Source organism: Myotis daubentonii, chromosome 16 (genome assembly GCF_963259705.1).
Source record: "Myotis daubentonii chromosome 16, mMyoDau2.1, whole genome shotgun sequence".
NCBI classification, from domain to species: Eukaryota; Metazoa; Chordata; class Mammalia; order Chiroptera; family Vespertilionidae; genus Myotis; species Myotis daubentonii.
In genome coordinates, this window is record NC_081855.1 from 16,103,376 (window position 1) to 16,128,809 (window position 25,434).

Consider the following 25,434-nt stretch of genomic DNA (forward strand, 5'->3'; position numbering starts at 1 on the left):
TCAACCCTCTATCGTCTTTCAGTTTTATGTCTTCTAGGCTAAACGTTCCCAGCTCTTTCAAAGATTTCGGCAAGGACATTGTTTCCTGACTACTCTGCAGACTCCCGATGCCCTCTAATTTGTCAATGTCCATTCCGAAAGCATTCTACCTTTTGAGGGGACGAATGAAAAAAACAGATGTCCAAGTGTTGTGAGAGCTTCTCAAAGTGGGGGTTATAAATACACACCCGCAAAGGCTGTCAGGCGCTAAGCAGCAGGATCCACGGTTCAGGCTGGAGTTCAAAACACAACAATGGCTGTTGGGTGAGAAAGCAAATTCCCAGGTGTTTCTGCAAGGAATGTGTCTGGAGGGGGAGCTGCCCTTCTTGGAACCCAGCCTCACCTGAAGCCCAGGATCACCCCAGAAGAGGAGAATGAATGTGGCAGTTTCAAGAAAACTTCCAAGTAGCCAAAACAGAAGGAGGAAAACAGGAGAGTCGGGTGTCCTAGAAACCCACAGGCAAGTTCAGGGAAGCAGGGGCAGTGAGCAGTATCACATGCTTTCAAGGTCGAGATAAGATCTGAAAGGAGTCCTTTGGATTAAACTACAAGGAAGCCATTGGTGACCTTGACCAGCCGTGGCTGAGGAGTGGTAAGGACAGAAGCCAGACCGCCTCAGGTTCTGGAGTGAATGGGAGGTGAGAAAGTGGAAGATAGTGAGTGTAGGCACCTCTCAAGAAGTGTGAAAACAAGTGGTAGGAAAGAGAGATGGTGATAGCAGGAAGCTGACACGGGATTGAGGGGGGGCATTGGGATTTTTTACTGTTGTTTATAAGATAAGGCTGTTTAAACATGCCTAAATGTTGATCCGATGGAGGCTAAGGGGACAGGTTGGAGACAGATAAAACCAGCCTTGTAAAATGTGTGGTCAGGTGGTCTGAAAGCTGCTCGGGTTACAATGGAATAGGAAGTGACACCACCTGCCGAGAGTGAGGGAGCAGGTGGGCGCACTGGAGGTTTCAGACTGGGGGAGAAGGCTGGGTTGGGTCATTACAGAAAAGAGGATAATGTGTGCTGGGCAGATAAAGGTCCCATTGAAGTGGGTGACTATCTAGGAGAAAGAATGCAAACCAGCAAAGTCGCAGGGCTCCCCTCCCCCCAGCAGGGCTCAGCAGCCTCCCGTGTAGACTTAGAAAAAACAGAGCAGTTGAATTAATCTCGAGTTGAGGGTTTGTTCCAGGAGGTGGGACAGAAGGACAAGGGGGAAGAGGGTGGCTGATGCGATGGACCAGGAGACAAAGCTAAAGAGAGAAGGAAGTGAGGACAGGAGAGGATAGAAGAGGAAAGAGAGATGCCAGGGGTCTAAGGCTGTGCTGTTAAATGCAATAGCCAGGAAGCACATGTCGCTAGTTCCGTTTCAGCTTGAAAGAATTAAAGTTAAGTCTGGCCGGCATAACTCATTGGAGCATAGACCTATGAACCTGCAAGTCACGGTTAGATTCTCGATTCCCAATTCCCAGTCAGGTCAGGGCTCAATCCCCAGTAGGGGGCGTGCAGGAAGTAGCTGATGGATGATTCTCTCTCATTATTGATGTTTCTATTTCTCTCTCCCTCTCCCTTCCTCTCTGAAAGCAATAAAAATATATATTTTTTTAAAAAAAGAATTAAACTTAAATAAAACTTAAAGCTCATTCCTCAAATACCCCTGATTTGGATAGTGCCAATAAAGAACATTTCTACCATCACAGAAACTTATATTGGACAGAACTGGTCTAGAAGATTCAGGAAAAAAGAAGAAATGTGGTGGGGAATAACCAGGGAGATTGTGGCCCCAAACCAGATGTCTGAATTGAGGGTCCCAGACGTGGAACAAGTCTGGGTGGTGACAAGGCCCACGGAGGGTAATGTTGGGGATTGGTACTGCCCGGAAGGAGAGGTGAAAATGACTGGAGATAAGGTGGTCAAGGTACCCTGGATATTAAAGACACTTGGGACCCACATCAGGGCTTGGGACAGAGATGAAAACCAAACCAGGTGCTAGTATCTTCAAAGAAAGGGAAGTGACCTAGATCTTCAATTCTCAACCGGTGCACTGCAAGAACTTTTAAATCGTGCGATACCTGAATGTTTAGTCAGGGGCACTGATCTTTATTCCCTTTGTCAAATTAAAAAAATGACAATAGCCATCTGGTGTGAATGAATAAAAATTACACCTATTATTTTTTGTCAGATTGGCAAAAAAAATTATATATATATATTGGTGTGCCACAGGATTTTAGTAATTAGTTTGTGTGTGCCATGAGATGAAAAAGGTTGAAAATCGCTGACTTGGATGGAGAGGAGATTCCAAGGATGAGATGTGGAAGGTGGACTAGCTGTGTGGTTCCGGCCTTAAAGGAACAGAGTGTTGCTGGGGTTTTTAATGAAGATGGAAGGAACCTTGGGGACTGAGGATGACAACAGCTCCCCCTCCAGGGCACTGGGTGTGTGATATGGGAGAAGAGCCCCGCTGAAGGGGCCGCTGTGTGCATGGGGCACGGCTGTGGGATAAGCATGAAGGTGGGTGGAACAATCAGGGAACAGGGTGAGGATGCAGGGGAGAGCATATCCCAGGGCTGGGGCGCACCAGGTGGCACCGGCTAACAGAGAAACGAGATGACCCGAGGGGCCTTCATGTCGGGCATGACTGAGGGTTTTACTTTTTACATCGAGCATCTCCATAATGCTCACTGGGTGCCAAGCACTCTTCTAAGAACTTTATCAATCATTAACTCAGAATACTCATCCCTACCTGATGAGGCAAGTACTACTATCTCCATTTTACAGAGGAGGAAACTGAGGCACAGAAGGAATTTGCTGAAGATGCCGTCACTGGTAAGTAGAGGAGCAGAGGTCTGAACTAAAATGGTCTGGTTCCAGTGTTTGGAGCTCTTAGCACCGATAGGCAAGATGAGCTGGTTGCCGTAAGCTTTCCAATAAAAACAGGTCTCAGCGACCTTGAGACAGGGGACGAAAGTCAGGTCTCCCAGAAATATGAGCTGTGACCTGGCTCAGCTGTCTAGCTCAGTTAAGAGGACAGACATGAAATGATTTGATTTCCAGGACTCCCAACATAGGCCTGAAATTGTAGCTGCAGAGGTGGCCCCAGCATCTGGCCTCTGCAAAAGGGTCAGTGTAGCTTGGATTGATTGTGTGTGTGTTTTGGAAATGGAAAGAATTTAACTTCGACAAAGCTTGATTCCAATTCGCCATAACTGATGGGATGACCTTGAGCAAGCTGTCTGACCCGTCTGAGCATCAGTTTTCTCACGGTGAAATGGGAGTCATCACTCTTGCCTTATAGGTTTGTCAGGGTGCTTACAAAGATGTATCTGGAAAGAAAGAAGCTGGAACAGAGTAGAGGCTCAATATGTGTGAGTTTAGAGGAGGATTTTGTTTCTTTTTAATACTCATCATTCTCAGATCAGGCTCCCAGACCTCTCACCTTGGAAGAGTTAGGGGCTTCCTCTCATTCCAAGGTTTCTAGAGCTCAGCTCACCTATCAGCCCCATGGAAGTTGCTCAAGGGCCCCACCCCAGGTCCCTGGCAGGATTTCAGGAGATGTGGCTATTCTGGAAAAGGCCGGAGAGCTGGGAAGAACTGGCCTGGAGAGTGCAGAGGATTCCTGGAGATTGGTCTGTTTCCTCAGTGTTGTTTATCTGCATCTTCAGCTCAGCCTCCCCTATGGCAGGCTTCTTGGCTGAGGACTCGGGAGTTGGGCCTAGAAACCATACAAACCCCAAATCCGGCAAATCCTTTAATCTAGCAGAGCTCTTTGAAGGGGTGAAATGCCTGTGGATAAGGGGAACCAGCAGATGTAATTTATTTTCATTTGCAAAAAGGTTTCGACAAGGTCCCACCCCGGAACACTATTAAAATAAAGAAAATGGGACACCACGGGGGAAGCTTTGTCATGGATGGAAGCCTGGCCTAGGAGGCCGGAGCAAAGGATGCAAATGAAAGGATGGTTCTCCAGGTTGAGAAAATAGTGTGTGTGGGCGGGGGCTCCGCTCATGGAGCATTTAGACAAAATCTGAAGGAGCAGGAGTCTTCCTGGTGAAATCTTAAAATGCAGAGGTGACACTGGAGGGAGGCCAAGAGGAAAGGGGTGAATTGGAGCATCTCAAGAGGTTGTGTGAATGGGCCGTGGAACTCAGACAGGTTTAGCAGAAGGTGGTGCACTCAGGGAGAAATAATTTAAAATACTCATAGGATAAAAGGTTATCAGTTAAGGTTGAAAAATACTATTTTAGGAATTGAATACAAACTATTGCCTTAAGATTATTTCTCCACAGAGGCGCTATTGGCATTCCGGATCAGAAAATTCTTCACCAGACAGAACAGCCCTGCCCATTACAGGACACTGGGCATTCCTGCCCCCTGCCCCCAGTGAACGTTACCTTATATGACCAAAAAAAGTCTTTACAGATGCGATTAAGAATCTTGAGATGGGAATATCATCATGGATTATCTGGGTGGGCCCTAAATGCCATCACAAGTGTCTTTATAAGAGAGTGCAGAGGGAGATCTGACCAGATAGGAGAGGAGAAGGCCAGGTGAAGACAGAGTCATAGGATGGTATGGCCACAAGCCAAGGAATATTGGCAGCCACAAGAAGCTGAAAGAGACAAGAAACTCATTCCCCTCCAGAACCTGTGGAGAGAGTGCATCCCTTGACTTCAATCTAGTGACAGTGATTTCAAACTTCTGGCTTCCAGAACTGTGAAATAATAAATTTCTGTTGTTTTAAGACACCCAATTTGTGGGAATTTGTGGCCACAAGAAGCTAATACACTAACAACCCAGAAACGCCAGAATTAAGAGGGTCCCTTGCAGCCCAGCTGGTGTTGCTCAGTGGTTGAGCATCGACCTATGAACCTGGAGGTCACAGTTCGATTCCCAGTTGGGGCATGCAGGAGAGATCGATGATTCTCTCTCATCACTGATGTTTCTGTCTCTCTCTCTCCCTCTCCCTTCCACTCTGAAATCAGGGATATATATATATATATATATATATATATATATATATATATATATATATATCTATATATATACACACACACACTAGAGGCCCAGTGCACAAAATTTGTGCACGGGGCGGGGGGTTCCCCCTGCACCCTCTCCAATTGGGGACCCCTTGGGGGATATACAACTGCCAGTTTAGGCCTGATCCCTGGAATTGGGCCTAAACCCGCAGTCGGACATCCCTCTTGCAATCTGGGACAGTTGGCTCCTAACCACTCACCTGCCTGCCTGCCTGATCGCCCCTAACCACCTCTGCCTGCATGCCCGATCGCCCCTAACCACCTCTGTCTGCATGTCTGATCACCCCTAACTGCTCCCCTGCTGGCCTGGTCTCCCCCAACTGCCCTCCCCTGCCGGCCTAGTCACCCCCAACTGCCCTCCCCTACTGGCCTGATCACCCCTAACTGCTTCTGCCTTGGCTCCCACCACCATGGCTTTGTCTGGAAGGAAGTCAGATGTCTGGAAGATGGCCGGTTGACCCGGTCTAATTAGCATATTACCCTTTTATTAGTATAGATATATATTTAAAGAGGGTTCTTTACAAATATTAAAAGGTGAGCTTGGGGTAAATGAAAGGAACAAAAAGAGGGAATGCTAGCACTCTAGTTTTAAAATGCTTGTGAAGTCTTCCTTTGGGTCTTCTCATGAGCTGTGGCCATGTCTCACTGTCCTTTACCTCCCACAATGCTGTGTTCAGCCCTTCAACATAAGCTTGCCAAGAGCCTGCTCTTAATACTAGGTATTATAAACCCCCTTTTCTGGAGGCCAGGGTTCCTGAATATGATTTTGAACATATTCCAAAAGCCAGTCAATAGCCCCCTGAGCATTTGAGAGAAGAAGAGTCACAATATCAGGGACTTTAGTCCATAAGGGAGCCAGAAGCGCCTCACTTAGAAGTGTCTATTAGCTGAGGTCAGGCATCTTCTGTTCTTCCAGCGTCACAGAGAACCACAGGTTAGGGTCCTTGGGGGCATGGGTGATTGCTGAACATTGTTACACTGAGAAGTGACAGCTGACAGTAGAACCTAACCCAGCCACTACCCAGGGACTCAACACAGGTCCCCCCCCAGATTCATTGCTGTATTAGAGCCCAGTGGAGACAGAGAAGAATAGAAGGAGCTCCTAGAGAGCATCCATCCAGTGCTCCCCAGTTTACAAGTTAGGAAACTGAGGCAGGGGGGCTGAGCGAATTGCCTAGGAGCTGATGTTCCTAAGGATGGCTGTGAGTCATCAGAATAGGTGGTGGGTCACCCATTTAACCACATTTAGGGGACACCTGCTATATATTCAATCCTGCTGACCTCAGTGGAAAAAAGATCATGATTTTGATGGGAAAACTTTTTTCATGAAATATTATTACATAAAAAGTTTCTATGCTTCAAGGAGCAATCTTCTGTTACCTGCAAACTCAGCTATGTAAAACAGCTGATCATCCCCAAATAGTAAAAGAAGGTGTTACAGGTCTTCACAGCACACAGGGAGAAGATTTAGAAGGGTTTCATTTCAAGAGGTGATACAGGATAAAACAGACACGGACCATTGATTCCAAACAGATTGGGTAAGAACATGATTTACAATAAGGTATTAAAGGAAAATAGGATTTGGGGGGGAGGAGGGGACCTCTCACTGATGGTAACATCAGGCGAAGGTGCTACCATTCTAGCCCCAAGACGGATGCCAGAAACTAGACAGAGGCTGGCTAGACATGACCTAGCCTAGACGCTACTTCCTAGCCTAGCCTCTCGCTGGGCACCTGGTTATGGGGTCTCCCGGGGAGCCAGGTTCCTAGCCCTGTTTGCAGAGAGCTCCTCGGGTGGTTGGCAGGATGGCGCAGGACCAAGAAGACTTCTTGGATTATACTCCAGTCATGTACACTTCCTGGCCTTCACACGTCTGAGACAGTGGGTGCTATGGACTAAATGACTATGTCTATTGAAGCCTTAATCCCCAGTGATGGGATTAGTGCCCTTTTAAGAAGAGATGTGAGAGACATAATTTCTCTTTCCACCATGTGAGAGCACAGCAAGAAGGCAGCGAGCTGTCTGAAAACCAGGCAGAGAGCCTTCACCAGGAACCCAATTGGCCAGCACCTTGGCCTTGGCCTTGGCCTTCCCAGCATCCAGAACAATGAGAAATAAATGTTTGTTGCTCAAGCCACCCAGTCTATGGTATTCTGTTTCCCTCCTTCCTCCCTCCCTCCCTCCCTCCCTCCCTCCCTTCCTTCCTTCCTTCCTTCCTTCCTTCCTTCCTTCCTTCCTTCCTTCCTTCCTTCTTTTCATCCATTCAAGTCTCCCATGGATATCAGGAGTACTGAGTAAAAAAGTATATTCAAAAGACCCTGAAGTGTCCAAAACCCTAAACAAATATAATCTTTATAAATTTGTATGGAACCAGATAACCCAGTGCCACTACCATCACCAGGTTACCACAGGGACACCACCCTCTTGAGGGGATGACAAGCTGCCCTGGGCAACTGAAGATCATGTACAGGACAGTGACAACTAGTACTACAGAAAGACTGGACTTGGTGTTAATAGCACGTTACCCATTACTAACTCATAATAAGTCAGTGAGCATGCATAATAACTATCAAAACGTATTCACTTCAGCTTGGGCTCAGGTAGATCCTTCAAGAGTGGAGTCTATGATCACAGTCATAATCATAGTCACAATGACAGCTCATGCTTACAGAACACTGTATGGCTGCCAGGCTCAGTCTGGAGATGGAAATGTCTCCGCCAGGGGCTTATAGAGGCAACCATGGTAGTAGAGGTGCTGGAAGTGAAATTGTGAGTTTATCTGCTTAGGGAAAACGGGGCTGGGGTTGGGAAGCCAGAATATAGGCCCAATGACTGGGTACACATCTTTATTGCTCAATACCATACACTCAACACCTAGCAAATAGTAGGCACTCAAAAAATGTTTGCTAAATGAACACAGAGGGGCCCAGCCAATGCATCCGTATGTAAGGACCAGTGATTTCTTGGTACCCGGGAATGCATCTGGCTTGGGTTTAGTGGGTCTAATTTGGTTCTGTATCCACGAACCTTCGTTTCCCATCAATTCTTCACCCCCATACAGAAGACTCACAATGCAGGACATGTTGGCCTTGCTCCAGAACTTGGATGTTCCTTGGCATCATCCAGATCTCATCATCTGTCTCACACACACACACACACACACATACACACGCGCACACACACGCACACACACACCCATGTCTCCTCGCTCCAGAGTGGGAGCCAGCCTTTCTCAGCGGAGCTAAAGACCCTCCCTGGACCGAGTGCCCTCACCCTGGATCCAAAGGGCTCAGGAGACAACTGCCTCCTGCCCGGGCCCCTCAGCTAAGATCTGATTTTCTCATCATCTGGATAGTCTCAGCAACTTGCAGCAAAAGGATGAACCGGGCTGACCTTTCTGGAGGTTTGTTTAAAGCAGAACAATGTTTGTCTTGTCCAAACACTATGAATTACTCCAGAGAATCCTGCCTAGTTTTACAATCCACAGCTACAAACGGCTTACATAAATAGGGACTCGTCCCCTCCCCTGCCCCCTCTCTGTTCTTACAGCTTCCCCCCCCACACACACACTCTTCCAAACTTCCCCCTGCCCCCCACCTCCTCTCCTCTGAGCCCCAGCATGGTGGAGGGGCAGGTGTTGGGTATTCTGGGCCACAGCTTGCACCTGGGTTATTACTGGCACGGATCCCCTATGGCGGCCGCTCTGTCCCTGGTGTGGGCAGGGTTTGCCTTGCTAAGGGGCCCTCCAGGCATATTTGTACTGTCTGTGTGGGGCCTGTGGTGCACAGTGTTAGGTCCAGCTGTCAACGTGTGTTGGTAAGAGAAGGCCCCCAGGTTTGGGGCTCAATGTCCAGGGAGTCTGCGGCCCACTCAGACTGTTCCTCATCTGGCGCGGGCGCAGCTCACCTGCAGCTGCTCCTCAGAGGCAGCACATTCAGGCATCCAGAGGTGTCTCCTAGACGTAGACTCCACCCACCACGGGCCTCCAATAGGGACAGGAGACAGTCAGGACTGTGCCACTGATGGACATATCCACCCCCCCACCCCCACCCCCCCGCCCCAAGGAAAGCTGGGCCTGTGGTCCTGGGAGGAAAGGAGTTGCTGGGGGAAAGTTTGGGATGCATTTCCCTAAATACAGTCCCTATCCAGGGACATCTAAGTGCTTCAGGAAGCTTGTTTAAATGCAGATTTCTGAGCTCCTCCCCAGGCCTAGGGAAGCTCTCCCTGGTGGTGGGGCCAGGGGCTGGGATCCACTCTGCTGGGAAACCCATGCTAGTTCAAGTTCTCGGACAAGCTGGCTCACACTGGCAGCCACTTCAGGCCTCAGTGTCACGGTCTGTACAATGGCCCTGGAATCTTTGAAAGGCCCCTTCCAGCTCTTAGCATGTTTAGTTTCACGGAGAGCTGGACACCAGACCCAGGAGCTGAAAAGATGGGTGGAAGCAGCCTGAGGAAAGCAGGGGAGTCCCTAGAGCTCCAAGGAGCGGTGCTGGTGACGACTTGGAGAGATGCCAGGGGCCCGGGCTGGGTTGCTGATTGGGGGTGTGAGTGGTGTGTGGGATCCGTCTACCGAGGGCCCTGCCCTTGGAGCCCAATGTGGTCCCATTTCACTCCTGCTTCGCAGACAAGGAAAGTGAGACTCGAAGGAGGTGTGCCTTCCGCTCAGAAGTCGGCAAGTGGCATGGGAGTCCTGCCCCTGTCCCGCTGGGTCACCCGTCTGGCCATTCCAGGAAGGTCCCTTCTGACCAGCTGCTTCCCTCCTCATTCCAGCCTCTCAACCAAGCTGAGCTTCGAACTTAGAACCAACCACACAGCTACTTCTCTTCCCCAGATGGGGTCCCACTGGGCCCCGCCAGGTGGGCACGCGGTGAGCCCCGAGGGCAGAAAAATCAGTGCCTGGAGCGGCACCCTGGATACTCCCTGAGGCTGGGTCAGGGCTGCCGCTGGGGCGCTCTATCCAGCTTCGCTAAAGGGCGGGGTTGCCGCCAGGAAAGGGGCCCGGCTCTGCCTGACACTCTTGGGGCGACCCGGGGGTCAAGAAGAGGTCAGAGGATAAAGCTGCCGTCACCCTCAGCTGATCCCTGGGGCACACCTAGGGTCCCAGCAGGAGGCCGCGGCGTCACCTCCCCAGCCCCACCAGCGACAGAGCCGATGCCGCCGGGAACCCGGCTTTAAACAGCTGGAGAGGGTTGGGGCTGCACCGTGCGCCCCGCTCCCGGGACCTGTGCTGGTGCGTTGGGTTCCGGTTACACTTCGGGAGACCCAGAAACTTGCCGCGTGGCCTCGGGCACCCTAGCACCGCCCTGGACCACGCGGGTCCTTCTCTTTGGCGAGGAGCCGTTGGCTTTTGGACGAAGGCTCCCCCCAAGTCCCAGCTCCAACGTCCGCGCCTCGAATTAGCATCGCCTCCTCCGAGTCTGGCATTTGATTTTCTAATCAAGCTCTTTGTCCCCTGCGGCCTGAACCGAGTCCCTCCTTCCTCGTTCCCCCTCAGCCCCTGCCCCGGGTCGCGCTCTCGCCGACTTTCCCGTCGGAGGCACCCGAGCGGCTGGTTCCCGGGAGCCGGGCGGGCGAGGCGGCGGGTCCGCGGCGCGGGCCGCGCTGCATGGAAATGGCCAGGGAAGCCGGCGGGCGCGGCGGCGATTTATTCCGGGAGTGACAGCCCCTTTGAGCGCTCGGCGAATGGCATTTTCTGTCTGTGAAAGCCTTTCTTCCCACCTCTGTTCGGATTAGCCCGGGGGATGAATGCGCCCATTATCCAGCCCGGTGACCATTCTGAAACGCCAAATTAATTACTAAGCGCTGAATCAGGCGCCGGGGCCGGGGCACTGGGAGGTGTGAAAAGAGCGAGCGGCTGGAGGTGGGGAAGGCGAGGGGCGCAGCGCTGAGGCCGGGCGGGGTGGCCCGGGGCGCGGGCGCGGCGGGGCCGGGGCGGGCGCGGCGGGCCGCCGAGCACGATCCGCCGGCGTGACCGGGCGCGACCGCGGGGCGAGAGGGCTGCAGAGGGACCGGGGCGGGCGGCAAGGCGCGGAGCGGGTGGCGGCCGGGGCTCGCTGGGACCGCGGCCAGAGCGCGCCAAGTGCTCGGGGCGCGCTGCCGGGGCGCCGGCGTGCGCCGCGCGCGGGTGTCTCCTCGGAGCCCCGCCGGGGAAGACCGCCCCAGACGGCCCAGCTCGCGGCCACCCGCGCCATCCCCGCCCCGGCACCGCGCCGCTCCGGCTGCCCTCCGAGGCCTCCAACAAACTTGGGCGCCGCCCTCCCACCGAAGCCGGGCCGGGGCTTGGCGAGCGCGGGGCCGCCCCCACCGGACCCCGACTGCGGCCGGCGCTCGGCACTTACCTCCGGAGGCGCTGGTGGGAGAGGGCGGCGCGCTCGGCGGCTCCCGCTGGAGTGCGCGGGGCGCCGAGGAGCGCGCGCTTTAAGACTCTTCCCCGAGACTCCGCCAGGTGGTGTCAGGCCGACCCGGCTGGGGCGGCTCCTCACCCCCGCGGCCACCCCGCTTCCCAGGCCGCCCCGGGCGGATCCCAGCCCCTCGCTTCCCCTCCGCGCCCTGCCGCGCCGTCTCCCGCGGAGCTGAGCCAGAAGCCCAGGGGGACAGCATGGGTATCATTGGGGACACACGGATACCCAAGAGCAAGCCAGCCATCCTGCCCACCCTAGCTTCGGTGGGCCTGGGGATGGAGACATCTATTGGGGGGAGGGGGGTCATGCTGGGGCAGTAGGGGAAGGGGCCGGAGAAGGTTGAGGAGTCTTGTCCAGGGACCTGCGATGATGTGTCCCCCCACCCCCCTCCCCACGTCATCGTCTCAGGAAGCGCCTCAAGTCCGTGTCAAACTGGTCCTCTCTCCCTTGATCTAAATGACGAGTGCAGGCCTCCTCCCATCACCACTGAAATGACTGAGGCTATAGAGAACGGTCGCCCCCGAAATCTAGGGAAATGTGTCCTTCACTCTCCCGAGACAGGGAAGTTTCAGAGGAGCCAAGGGGAGGACGAAGGGACTCCGCATTCATCAGGCGAGAAGCAGGAGTGGGCCTGGAAGAGCTTGAGCAAACCTGTTGCCCTGCCTCCTGCAAGCTCAGGGTGGGGAGTCCACCGCCTGAGGCCCTGGGACCCGCGGCAGAGCTCACCTACTACAGGGGTAAACCGCGACCTCAGGCCATTCTTACTATTTTACATCATCTGTCTTCTCTTTCAAAAATTATTTCTGTTATTTGTACTGAGATTTCAGATTGCATTCGTAGTTAATGTGGTTTTCCCATTTCTTCATTGTTTGCCATTTCTTTTATTATAAATGTCTTCCTCATTCTTCAGTTGCTTATTTTGATTAATTTCTCACACAACCGAAATGCTACTTCGAGTAACCTTTGGGGGAAGGGTGCGTGGAGGATGGACTTTTTGAGTCATTGCATGTCCAAGAATGTCTCTGTTAACTTATACACAGACCCTAGATAGACTTAGGGTTCTATGGGATAGAGGCTATGGGATAGAGGTTTTTTTAAAAAAAAACACCTTTATTTACACTTACAGGCTCTGTAAGGCAGGGGTCTTGCCAGCACTAAGCCGGGAAGCGAATGAAAAGTGCGTACTTTGCTCTGTGGCTAAGACACATGGAGGATCCATAAATGTTATTAGTCATTGATTCATTGTCTTCTGATTTTTATAGTTGCAGAAACTTCTAGATTTAGAGGATACTATAATTCAGTCTCTCATCCTTCTTAGACATCTGTCTTTAGTTTTCTTTGCCTTATAAAGGGGAAGAAAAAAAAAACCCGATATAGGTTCTGTCACTGCCTCCTTTACTAATTGGGAGCTTGAGTGGGTCCCTTCTCTCTTCCCCTTCACTGCTTCTCCTGTGAAATGAAGGAAGTGGGCTCCATGATTGCCGCGGTCCCATCAGCTCCAACAGTCCTGGAGTCTCTTCGTCTATGATGAAAAAGCAACAGCCGCACCACAAGGATAGTTCACACCAACTAGGATGGCTGTAATAAAAAGACAGAGACACCCTAGCCGGTGTGGCTCAATGGATAGAGCATCGGCCTGCGAACTGAAAGGTCCCAGGTTCGATTCCAGTCAACGGCACATGCCCAGGTTGTGGGCTCGATCCCCAGTGGGGGACGTGCAGGAGGCAGCCGATCTATGATTCTCTCTCATCATGGATGTTTCTATCTCTCTCTCCCTCTTCCTTCTTCTCGAAATCAATAAAAATATATTAAAAAAAGAAGACAGATACTACCAAGTGTTGAGGAGGAGGTGGAGATGTTAGAAGCCTCATGCCTTCCTGGTGGGAATGAAAAAACATGGTGCAGCCATTGGAAGACGGTCTAGCAGAGCCCAAAAGGTGAAACGTACAGTTATCATGTGACCCAGCCATTCCACTCCTGGGTATGACAACATAAGTCCATGCACTGGTACACAAATGGTCATAGCAGCCATAAAGAGGAAGGGCTGACACATGCTACCACACGGATGAGGCTTGAAAACGTCATGCTAAGTGAAAGAAGGCATCCACCAAAGGTCACATGTTGTATGGTTCCATTTATTATGAAATGCCCGGAACAAGCAAATCCGAAGAGACAGAGAGTAGATTAGTGGTTGCCTAGGACTGGGGGTGGGGGTGGGGACAATGAGAAGTGAATGTTGGTAAGACTGGTTTTCTATTCGGTGTGATAAAAATTGATGGTGATGATGGTTACATAACCCTGTGAATATATGAAACACTGTTGTATTCTACATTTTAGACCAGGGGTGGGCAAACTTTTTGACTCGAGGGCCACAATGGGTTCTTAAACTGGACTGGAGGGCTGGAACAAAAGCATGGATGGAGTGTTTGTGTGAACTAATATAAATTCAAAGTAAACATCATTACATAAAAGGGTACAGTCTTTTTTTTTTTTTTTTTTTTTTTTTTTAGTTTTATTCATTTCAAACGGGCCGGATCCGGCCTGCAGGCCGTAGTTTGCTCACGGCTGTTTTAGACGGATGAATTGTATGGTATGTGAATTCTGTCTCAATGCAGATATTATATGAAAAATACTTATTGAGCACGCAATGCATGTCAGGTACTGGAATAAATACTGAGGTAACCAAGAGATGTGGGTTCTGCCCTCATGAAGCTCACAACGTAATTGAGGGTGTAGCCATTTCAGGGCGCTACAGCCTGCCAAAAGAATGAAACACCCCCTCCCACTTATGCACAAAGATTTTCATGGCTCATACAAAGGCAAGAGTCTTCTGGTTCTTACCATGTCCTAATACGTAGGCATTAACTTTCTCTTCTTCCTCTCTTGGCAATCCTCCTGCCCTGAGAGAAATGGCTGCAGTAGCCCTACACACTCAGTATAGTTTTTCACTCTCAGAACAGTGTCTCCCAACATAGGAGCCCTGCAAGGCCATAACACAATGGTTCAAACCAGCAACCGTGGAGGCAGACGCCAGGTTCAAATCCCACCCCTGCCACTTACCTTCTCTGTGCCTCAGTTTCTTGATGTGCAAAATGGGGATAAAAGTGCCTATGTCATAAGGATTGTGCATAGAATAAATAAATTAATATATATAAAATGGTAGTCTGTGATAGGCACCCCATCAGCATTAGTTGACAATATTATTCAGTTATTGTTAACCATCTGCAAATGAAAGTGAACTTCTTACAGGCCTGCTACTTTCCCTTGTCCCACTAGGTGGCGTAGGCGCAACACTTCGGGCAACGGAAATGGCCCTCGGTCCCTTGCACAGTTAGGTCCCTTGCACAGTTAACCCTGGGCTGTGATAAACCATGCAAATCATTTGCTAGTGCTGTTGTTGTGGCTCCATCGGTGAGCTACCTATAGCAAGATCACCTATAATACACCAAATTTCTCTATTCAGTGCCACTCACTGGACAAAATTTTCTCCAACACAGAGAAGCCAGCCAGTGCATGTCTACAGATAAAGTGCATGGTGAAGGTAGAACATGACCTGCGTACCAGCTGATGTCCTGCAGTGAAACACATATGTGAGTGTCCCCCCCCCCCCCCCGCACCCTCCTCCTCTTTATCTCGAGCATTTTGTAACACCTTCCTTCCTCACCCTGAAATGACATTTATGGACAACATAGTTTTCCGACGCATAATTTTCTCCCTCATATCAACATAATGACCTGAAGGTAATATGAGGAAGAAAAAACAAATAAATAACGTCACATCTAGTAAAATAACATGCATTTCAATATGTAAAGGCTTAGGCACAGCGACATCAGCCGACGTAAGGCAATCATTGCATGCCTCCATCTATAAGTAAGAATTACCAAGAACAAATGATGTCTGATAGAGGTGTGTCGTTCTGGCGACTCGAACACCTTGAGTGGCGTGGCCGAAAGCACCATGTTTTCCAAGTGGCCAGCAGCTCTTGGGCAAGTCACCTTCCTGGAAATGTTAGTGCATGTTAGAGTTGTTCATCAAGACAAAAACCAAACCATGCCTTTGTATTCACAGACAAAATAAAGGTAGACTCTGGGCACAGATGATTTTTCATCTTTATGAACGTCCAGTGGGACTTTAAAAGTTGTATGGAAAGCCGTGAAGTGCGTGACTGTCCCCTGAGTGCAGCATAGGTGGCCGGCACCTCTGGTCCCCGCCTACTGAACAGTAAGTAAGAGTTCCCCAGTCACTGTGGCGGTCAAAACCCCTTCGCCACAGATTTTCAACTGAACAATAACATCTCCGTTGAGAGCCTCTGGTCCGGGGTCAAAATTGCTGTGGCCATTTCTAGCAAGTGGGCCCTCAGGCTACTAAAGGGCTCACCTTGTAAAGGGCATTTGCTTTTCTCTAATGCACACAGATATACTCATCTGGGACTAGAGCCGGGACGCAAAGCCGTTCCAGAGAGAAAGAGGCTGTGGGTGGGGCTTTCCCCATCCCCCTTCTGTTAGCTCTTTGTCCAGAAAGGGGAGGCCTGGGAGAGGCTGGCCTCTCCTGCCAATCTCGGGAATAACGGAGGGGTCTTTTTCGAGCTTTTCCTAAGACCCAGATGGCAAGTCCATCAGCGCAGACATAATACTGACTTTAGCCAGAGGGGCCAGGGCCTCTGAGCAAGCCCCTGGTTTGTGAGAATTTCCTGCCCTCCATTTGCTGGGCATGTCAATCGCAAGCTATCCTTTCTCTGCTTTCTCGGGGAAGGGCTAGCGAGCCCAGGGCTCCTCGGGACAAGGTTTTGACAAGTTGGCATGTACAGGCTCGCTCCCTGGGCTCCATCAATTATGTCCACCTCCACCTGCTATGGGGCTTTTTCCGGTCTGTGCATCTGGCCCTCCCTTTCTCTCAGCAGTGCGGGCACCTCCCCCTCCCCCCGCCCCCCTACCCTGCCCAGACTGTCAGCTTGTTTGTCTTGAGAGGCAGGTATGACATGACCCAATCTCCCGCTGGTATTCCTGGAATTCAGCTGCTTTAGCAAACCAGGACGGGATCTTCCTGGGCAGGGCAGCTGCGTGTTTCTGCACACATTCCATCACTCTGCCAATTGATGTCTCGGGGCCAGCTGGTCATCTACTACACAGGTTTGGCTGCCTCCAGAATTCCTTCCCAGACTCTTGGGTCTGAAAAGGGCAGCAGAAGAGCCCAGAAGCCTTCCCATATCAAACGAAAGGGTCAGAAGCCTATGACTCTGTATATCTGCTCTTCAGGGAACAGTCCAGGTGGCTTCTCACCCTGGCACCCGTCCACACACCTGCAGCGTAAGCCTGTGTGACTTATCTAGCGCACAGACATTTATTGAGCACCTCCTGTACGCCAGGCACTATGGGTACAGTGGAAACCGGGTAGGCACCGTCCCTGTTCTCATAGGGCTCACAGCCTGATGGGAAAGACAGGCATCAGTGAACCAATACACAGCCATGGGATTGCAACTACGATAAGCATTTCAAGGAATACAGGAGCCCTGTGAGCGATTATAACAGAGGCTGGGGCGGGCTGGGACACGGCATCACTGAGGAGGTGACGTTTCGGTTGGCATCTGAGGGGTGAGGTGTTATGCAGGTGAAGAGAGTGGGGAGGAGCCTTTCTGGTGGCAGTAGCAGCACAGGTGAAGGCGCTGAGTCAGAAGGCGGCTTGATGGGACCAAGAAATCGTAAAAGTCGACATTTATAGGTCACTCACGATGTACCCAACCTGTTCTAAGAGCTGTTCAGTATCAGTTCTCCTAATGCCCACAATGTTATGAAATAAAATGCTACCAGCCCTGTTGTACAAATGAGGAAACCGAGGCACAGACAGGTTAATTACCTTCTCAAAACGACAGAGGCAGCATTTGGACCCAGGTCATCTGACTCTGGAGACTATATTGATTTTTAAAGAAACATTCCTGCCCACCCCCCCCCAGCTTTATCAAGATATAATTGCCATATAACATAATGTGAGCTCAAGGTATCTGATGTGAAGATTTGATACATAACCATGTTACGGAATGACGACCACAATAAGATTGATTTCCACATGTTTCCCCGCAGTTACCATTTTGTTGTCACTGTTTTTGTTGTGGTGAGAACATTAAAGCTCTACTCTCCTAATACCTTTCGAGGAAACAAATACAGTATTGTTAGCCATAATCACAGTACTGTACGCCATCTCCCCGGAACTTACTCATTTTATACCTGAAAACCTTTACCACAGTCTCCCTTTCCCCCCGCACCCCTCAGCCCCTGGCAACCACCATTCGACTCTTGGTTTCTATGAATTCAGCTTCTTTAGCTTCCACATTTAAGTGAGATCATACAGTATTTGTCCTTCTCTGTTGAATTATTTCACTTAGCATAATGCCCTTAAGACTATCCATGTTGTTGCAAATAGCAGGATTTCCTTCCTTTTTTATGGTTTAATGATTTCCCACTAAGTAAATAAATAAACAAACATTTTCTTTACCCATTTATTTATCTGTCAGTGAACACTTAGATTGTTGCCATGTCTTGGCTATTGTGAATAATGCTACGATGAACACTGGAATGCATATACTAGTATCTCTTTGAAGTAGTGACTTCATTTCCTAAGGATATATACCCAGATGTAGAATTAGTGGATCACACGATAGTTCTCTTTTTAATTTTTTTGAGGAACCTCCACGCTGTTTTTTATAGTAGCTGCACCTATTTATTTACATTCTTTTTTCATTGCCAACTTGTTATTTCTAGTCTTTTTTCATAATAGCCATTCTAACAGGTGTGATGTGGTATCTCACTGTGGTTTTGATTTGGATGTTGAACATCTTTCCATGTACCTGTTTGCCAGTTGTATTGCATGTCTTCTTTGGAGAAATGGCTATTCAAGTCCTCTGCACATTTTTAAAAAATATTTTTAAATTAATTTCAGAGAGGAAGGGAGAGGGAGAGAGAGAGAGAGAGAGAGAGAGAGAGAGAGAGAGAGAGAGAGAGAAACATCAATGATGAGAGAGAATCATTGATTGGCTGCCTCCTGCGTGCCTCACACTGGGGATCGAGCCCACAACCCAGGCATGTTCCTTTGTTCAAAATCGAACCCGAGACCCTTCAGTCGGCAGGCCGATGCTCTATCCACTGAACCAAATCATTTTTAAATCTGATTGTTTGGGTTGTGGTGGTGGTGGTGTTGCTTTTTATTTTTATGTTTGCTATTGAGCTGTGTGAGTCCCGTGTATATTTTGACCATTAACCCCTTATCAGATGCCTTCCATCCTTTTTCTTTTTGCTCCTCTGACTGGATAATTAAAATTGATCTGTCTTCTAACTCACTGCTTCTTTCTTCTGCTTGGTCCAGTCTGCTGTTGTAGCTCTCTGTTGAATTCTTTAGTTCAGTCATTGTGTTCTACAGCTCCAATATTTCTGTTTGGTTCTTTTTTATGTTTTCTACCTCTTCGTTCTTGCATTGTTTTCACAAAGAGTTTATCTGGTTTTCTTGTAGCTCTCTAAGCAGCTTCAGAACAACTATTTTTAATTCTTTGCTGGGCAATTCATGTGTCCCCATTTCTTTGGAGTCAGTTATTGGAAATGTACTGGGTTCCTTTGGTGGTGTTATGTTTCCCTGATTCTTCATGGTCCCTGTAGCCTTCTACAGGTGTCTGCACATTTGAAGAAGCAGTCGCCTCCTCCAGATTTCACAGACGGGCTTCAGTAGGAAAAGACCTTCGCCTGTGGGTGGAGAATGCTGGAGCTGCTGTGACCTGGGTCTGGTGGTGCAGGTCACCACGTGCAGGGGTGTGTGGATGCTCCAGGTCAGAGGCGGGCATGATGTCTCATCAGCTCAGGCCACTGGGGTCCACAGCATCAACCACCGCATGGTTCTTGGCGAGTGTATCAGGGCATCCACAGTGGCTGCCAGGGCTGTGGGGTCCGCAGCAGTGCCTCTAGGTCCAGCAGTTAGAGATCAAGGCCGGCGGCAGTTGCTGCTGGAGCCAGTGGGTGCGTACGATGGACTGTGGGGATCAGCTGTAGGTGCTCATGGGTGGCAGAGGTCAGTTGCAGACACAAACACCTTGTGGTCGGGGCCAAGGCCAGCAGCCGGGGCTGGCACCAACGGCAGGCAGGCTGGTGGTTGTGGGAATCCTGGCTGCAGGTGTGCACTGCAGCGTCTCCCCTTGGGCAAGCACGTAGCAGTAGAGGCTGGTGACAGGGGTCGGGCCAGCCAGCAGCATGCAGACACACAGCAGGAGGGACTAATGCTTCTTAAAGCAACTGAACTCCCCCAGGGCTATTTTTGCTTGTGGATGGCTGTCTAATTGTGGGTCTTTGTCAGGGAACAGAGACTGGGGTCTCCTACTTTGCTCTCTTGGTGATATCATTCCCAGAGACTGCAGCCTTAACCTCTATATCAGATCAGAAGTCATGGTCATCCTAACTGGTTTGGCATCAGCCTGCAGACTGAAGGATCCCAGGTTCGATTCCGGCCAGGGACACATGTCTGGGTTGCGGACTCGATCCCCAGTGTGGAGCGTGTGGGAGGCGGCTGATCAATGATTCTCTCTCATCATTGATGTTTCTCTCTCTCTTCTCTCCCTTCCTCTCTGAAATCAATAAATATATATATTTTTTAAAAAGTCATGGTCCTATTAGAAAGATATATACGTTGGCATGTATAAAGAGACTGATGAATCCACATCACAGCAGAAGGGTGAATCAACGATGTTTGCTGACTTTCTGCATCCTTGGCGCTTTGGCATCCGGGCTTTGCTGATTCTGGAGGGACTGGCCTCCTCGGGTTTATCTCTAATTCCTAAAGATAGCAAACCACTTCCCTGGGAACACGCCTTTGATATGCGAACCAACCGATTCAGGGCCCATACATACCCAAGCTGTCCCAGGCTGGGCCACTATCTCTCCGTCCTAATTGCCGCAGGGCCCTGTATGGGACAATCAGAGACATCCCTTGAGCCCGCTGAACGGATTCAAATTAGCCAGTCCTGAGCTGGCTCAGCCTGCCCTGCCTTGTCTTTCCCATGTAAACCACAAAGAAGGCTCTCGCTACGTTCTCCCTTCATTCCTATGCCTCGCGACTGATCCTGCTGCCCCCGCTGTGGCCCCGCAAGGCCTGGAACTGTAGCCAACTATCTTCTCAGCAGCAGGTGCCTCCTGATGGATTGGCCTCACCATCCTGCATCGTAATGAAACCCACATTTTAACCCCAAGGGGCCCAACATGTCTGGTGGAGGCTCATGGACGAGAAGCAGGTCTTTGGGCTCCATCTCCTGTGCTCACGTCCCTGCTCTCCCCAGAAAAAGCAACAGGGAGGGCTGGGAGAGTTTGGGGGGAAAACACTCATTTCTCAGATAAAAACAAGTCATGAAGGGAGGAAGAAACTGGAATGGATTTTGGGATAAGCGGAGCTAAGGAGAGAAGCAATAGCTGGAGTGTGTTATTTCTTTTATAACATTTATGCCAGTTATTAATAACAGCAAAATCTCACTTGACACTTACCGTGACTCAGGCACGCCTCTAAGTGCTTTCTGGGTAACATGTCGTTTAATCTACAAACAGCCTTATAAGCTCAGGACTATTACCATCTCCACCTTGGAGAGGAGGTGCTGGAGGCACGGAGGTTGACTGACTCGCCTAAAGTGACATGTTCCGTGGGCGGCAGGGCTGGGGTTTCTCCGGCAGGTTGTCTGGAGTCTGCTTCTTGGCCTCTCCTCACACGGCCTCTCGAGTGACTGCAAAGCCAGCTCCAGCACCCACGGGAGCACGAGGCGGGCGGCGAGAGCTGACACTTCCCTCTGCTTTGTACATGGAGAACGACAGCAGCAGACGCTCTGCTCCTGCAGGAAGTCAATTCCACGCTCGTTCTGGGCGGGATTAGTGCGGGAAGCTGCAGCCACAGGCAGCTCTGACCATCACAGCGTCACCACTCCAGGTGCAGGCAACACACAGGTCATTATTCTCTCCTGAGGGGCCCCCAGGTATGAGGAGAGAACTTTCCAGAAGGCGAGTGGCCCTGCTGAGATTTCATCAGAAGCCCTGGCTTCCCACCAGCCACAGCAGGAACAATGAAATGGCAGGGCCTAGGCGGCCGGCCTGCACCAGAGCCTGTGCTGTTCCTGTGAGGTCTTGCTGGCTGCGTGGACCTGGGGTGAGGACATTGTCACAGCCAAGGGCCTAGACCCGGGCAGCGTTGAGGGGTGCCCACCTTGTTGGCGAACCCTCTGAGTGCTGGTTGGCAGGTGATTCGTCCCCAGGACGCTTCTGTGTGTTACACCAAGAGCTGTACCTCCCTGTCAACAGGGTGTGTGTGAGGAAGGTGGGGGTCACAGGTGGGGGTCAGCCTGAGGAAGAGAAGGTCTGCGGCTGGGAGAGCTGAGGCCCAAGCACCCAGGGAAAGGGCTGGTGGTTGACTCTCCCTGGGTAGACAGAGGAGTTAGCTCCGCTTTCTAAAATCCCAGCGCCCCCTAGTGGGAGCAAGCCTCCCTCCACTCCAGGATTCTTGGAGTCGCTGAACTTAGGGGGCAAAAATACACCCCTTAATTTTCACTGGCCTCTCACTGAAATGTAGGATTTACTTTAAGAATGAACACACGCGACAAATCATAACAGTGTCAACAAACAGCAGCTGGACTTTGTCGCAAGGAACAGTTATTTTTATTTCCCATTACAGGTGTTGCCAATAACTTGAAATCTCCTTTTCATTGATCGCTAAGTCACAAGCACACCAGCTGTTAGATCTGCCACCGGACCGTGTTATTTAACACACCAATAAAGAAGCACGCATGCTATTACTGGATTGCCAATTTTAAAAAAATTCATGTTAATGCTGAAATTCAGTATCATTGTTTTCCTTTGGAGTCTTATGTATTTTATCTTATTGGGTTGAAACCATTATTCTGAAATGGGGTTCATTGGCCTCAGTGGGTTGCTGCTGAGCCATGGTGCAGGCATGGGAGTCAGGGCAGCCAGGACCAAAGAGAGAGGGGTGCAGGGGGAGTGATGACTACAGGGTTTTGCCTTAGGCCATGCATGGCTGACACAGTGGTTTGAGCTGAGACATCAAAAATTGGAATCTCCAAATCCTGCTGGTGTTCCTGCATGAGGGTGGCAGTGGGGCCCCTCCCCGGCGCCAGCAGTGCTGGGGATGAGGTTGTCTTTTGAGGAAAGCATAGGACAACATGGTGAGACAAGGTCTAACAGAAGTAGGTAGAATTTTATTAAGGAGAGAAAATGGCTTCCAGGTCTAAGAAGAGTTTCACATTGCTGTGTCTGTTGATGTAAAGGCACAAGATGTCCATCTTCAAAGAACTTTGAAAAACAGCATTCTTTGCACAGCTTAATAAATAATTATAAAATGTGTTAACTACCACCAAGAAATAAAACATTACCCCCACCCCACCCAAGCCTGCCCCGGGCGTCTCTTTGATCATAACCCTCTCTCTTTCCTAGAGTTAACCCCCAGAGAGCCCCAGATGGGGCTGGTCACTGGAAAGATTATGTGTGTAGAGGGTTGAAAATTCCAGGCCCACTCACCAACCTCTAGGGAGGGGAAGAAGGGGCTGTAGATTAAGCTCCATAAAAACTCATTTAAAAATTTTTAATTGATTGTAGACAGAGAGGAATGAGAGAGAAACATGGATCAGCTGCATCCTGCACATCCCCCACCAGGAATGGAGCCCCAAACCTGGGCATATGTCTTGATCGGGGATTGAACTGTGGACCTTCTGGTGCGTGGGTTGATGCTCAACCAACTGAGCCACACCAGGCAGGGCTGTAAAGACTCTTGAACAACAGAATTTGATGGGCTTTCGGGCCGGGGAACCCATCGAGGTGCTGGGAGGGTGGTGCACCTGCAGAGGGCGTGAAAGCTCCGGGCACCCTCCCACATGCATCGTCCTATGCATTTCTTCAGTATGACTGTTCCTGAGTTGTGTCTTTTATAAGAAACTGCTAAACATAAGCCAAGTGCCTTTCTGAGTTCTGTGAGCCTTCCTAGCAAATTATCAAAACTTAGAAGGGGATTGTGAGAAATACCAACTTATAGTGGGTTGGCCAGAAGTATGGGGACCCTGGGACTTGTGACTGGTGTCTGAAATTGGGGCCAGTCTTGTGGGCTGAGCGCTTAAGTTGTGGTGTCGGTGCTAACTTCAGTAGCGAGTGTCAGAACTGAACTGAATTATTGAACATCCAGTTGGTGCTAAGAGAATTAGAGAATTGATTGTTGGTGTTGGAAAACACTCCTGAGAGAGAGAGAAAAAAAGAATACATGTTGTATTATTTTATTTATTTAAAATTCTAGAAAATGAAAACTAATCTATAGTGACAGAAGGTAGGTCAGTGGTTGCCTGGAACGGGTTGGGTGGGAGGAAGGGACTAAAAAGGGGCACAAAGAAACGTTGGGGATTGATGGTTGTGTTCATCATCTGGATTGTGGTGATGCATTTTCATGCATCTATACATTGGGCAAAACTTCTGAAGTTGTACTCTTTATTTATGCACACTTTACTGTATGTCAGTTATACCTCATCAAGCTGTAACATCCTACAAAGAAACCTCTAAGCCCAGATGGCACTACACATAAACTCTTTCAAATGTTTAAGAAATGATGCCAATTGCACATAAATTCATTCACAGTATCCAGGATGAGGAACCTCCTGGTTCACGGGTCAGTGCTCAACCACTGAGCCACACCAGCTGGGCTGGTCTTTTGTAACTGGCTGTTTTTTACTTAGAATAGAGTTTCCAAGCTTCATCTATGTCAGTGGTTCTCAACCTTGGCTGCACATTAGAATCACCTGGGAATCCTTTTAAAATCCTGATTTCTGGGCCTCATCCTCCGGAAATTCTGTTTCTTTGTTATGGGGTGGGGCCACAACATTAGTAACAAAGAAACAGAATTTCCGGAGGAGGAGGCCCAGAAATCAGGATTTTAAAAACATTCCCAGGTGATTCTAATGTGCAGCCAAGGTTGAGAACCACTGATCCATGTTGTTGCCTGTGCCTGATTTTAAAGAGGCTGCCTCCTCACTAAAGCTGGTTGTTTATTACACGTACTTGGTCGATGCCTTATTTCAGGTTAAGGAAGTCCGATTCCTAGTTTCCTAAATTGAGGCTTTTACCAAATGCCGCTTTGGCATCCAATCGATAATCACACGGCACACTGTTGCTATGATGCCACCGGCTTTTCTAATGTTCAAATTACCCTCTTGCATTCCCGGGTAAATCCAAGTGTCTCATCTGTTTTGACCACCTACTATCTCTGCATCTAGGTTCACAAGTAAGAGTGGCCTCTAATTTCTTTTACTGTTTTTCTTGAGTTTGGATACGAAGGTTTGGTGCCTTCATCAAATAAGTTGGGGGCTATTCCTTCGTCAACTGTCTGAAAGGGTTTAGTACATGATTGGCATGATCTGTTCCTTGGAAGTCAGCTAGAACTCACCTGAAGCGTGTCCTCATCCCGGGACAGTCTTTGTGAAAAGATTTTAATTACTGCTTCAATGTTTTAGCAAGTTATGAAATTGTAGGCATTCTATTTCTCCTTGAATTGGTTTTATTAAAGTTTTTTTTATATATAGGGAAAAAAATCCCTGTTTCATCAAAGTTTTAAAATTCTTCAGCATAAAGTTGATCGTTGTATTATACTATTTTTATAATTTTCCCTGTACCTCTCATTATGTCCTTTTCATCCCTAATATTATTTACTTATGCTTTCTATTTCTTATCTATCTTGCAGATTTGTTTTTATTTTCTCAAAGAACCATCTTTTTAGCTTTATTTGGTTCTCTCTGTTGAATATTTGTGGGTGTTATTTTTTTCCCATTGTGTTTGAGTCTCCAAATGTTTGAGAACTCTGGGTAATATAATTTATTTTATTTTTGCCTCATGGTCAGATGTAAGTTTTTATATTAAGGATGTTACCCTTGTTATTTGCTGTAAACATTTTGCCCTAGCATGCCATTT

The 25,434-nt window shown here is 49.4% G+C and overlaps 1 protein-coding gene across 1 annotated transcript in view; it reads right to left on the bottom strand.

Moving 5' to 3' along the window:
* NTN1 (netrin 1) overlaps positions 1 to 11,487 on the bottom strand; it is a 193,604-nt gene extending 182,117 nt beyond the window's left edge. The window contains exon 1 of the mRNA XM_059668642.1: positions 11,402 to 11,487. The gene's annotated coding sequence lies outside the window, so the exon portion shown is untranslated. The remainder of the gene's footprint in view (positions 1 to 11,401) is intronic.
* Between the last annotated feature and the right edge of the window lie 13,947 nt (positions 11,488 to 25,434).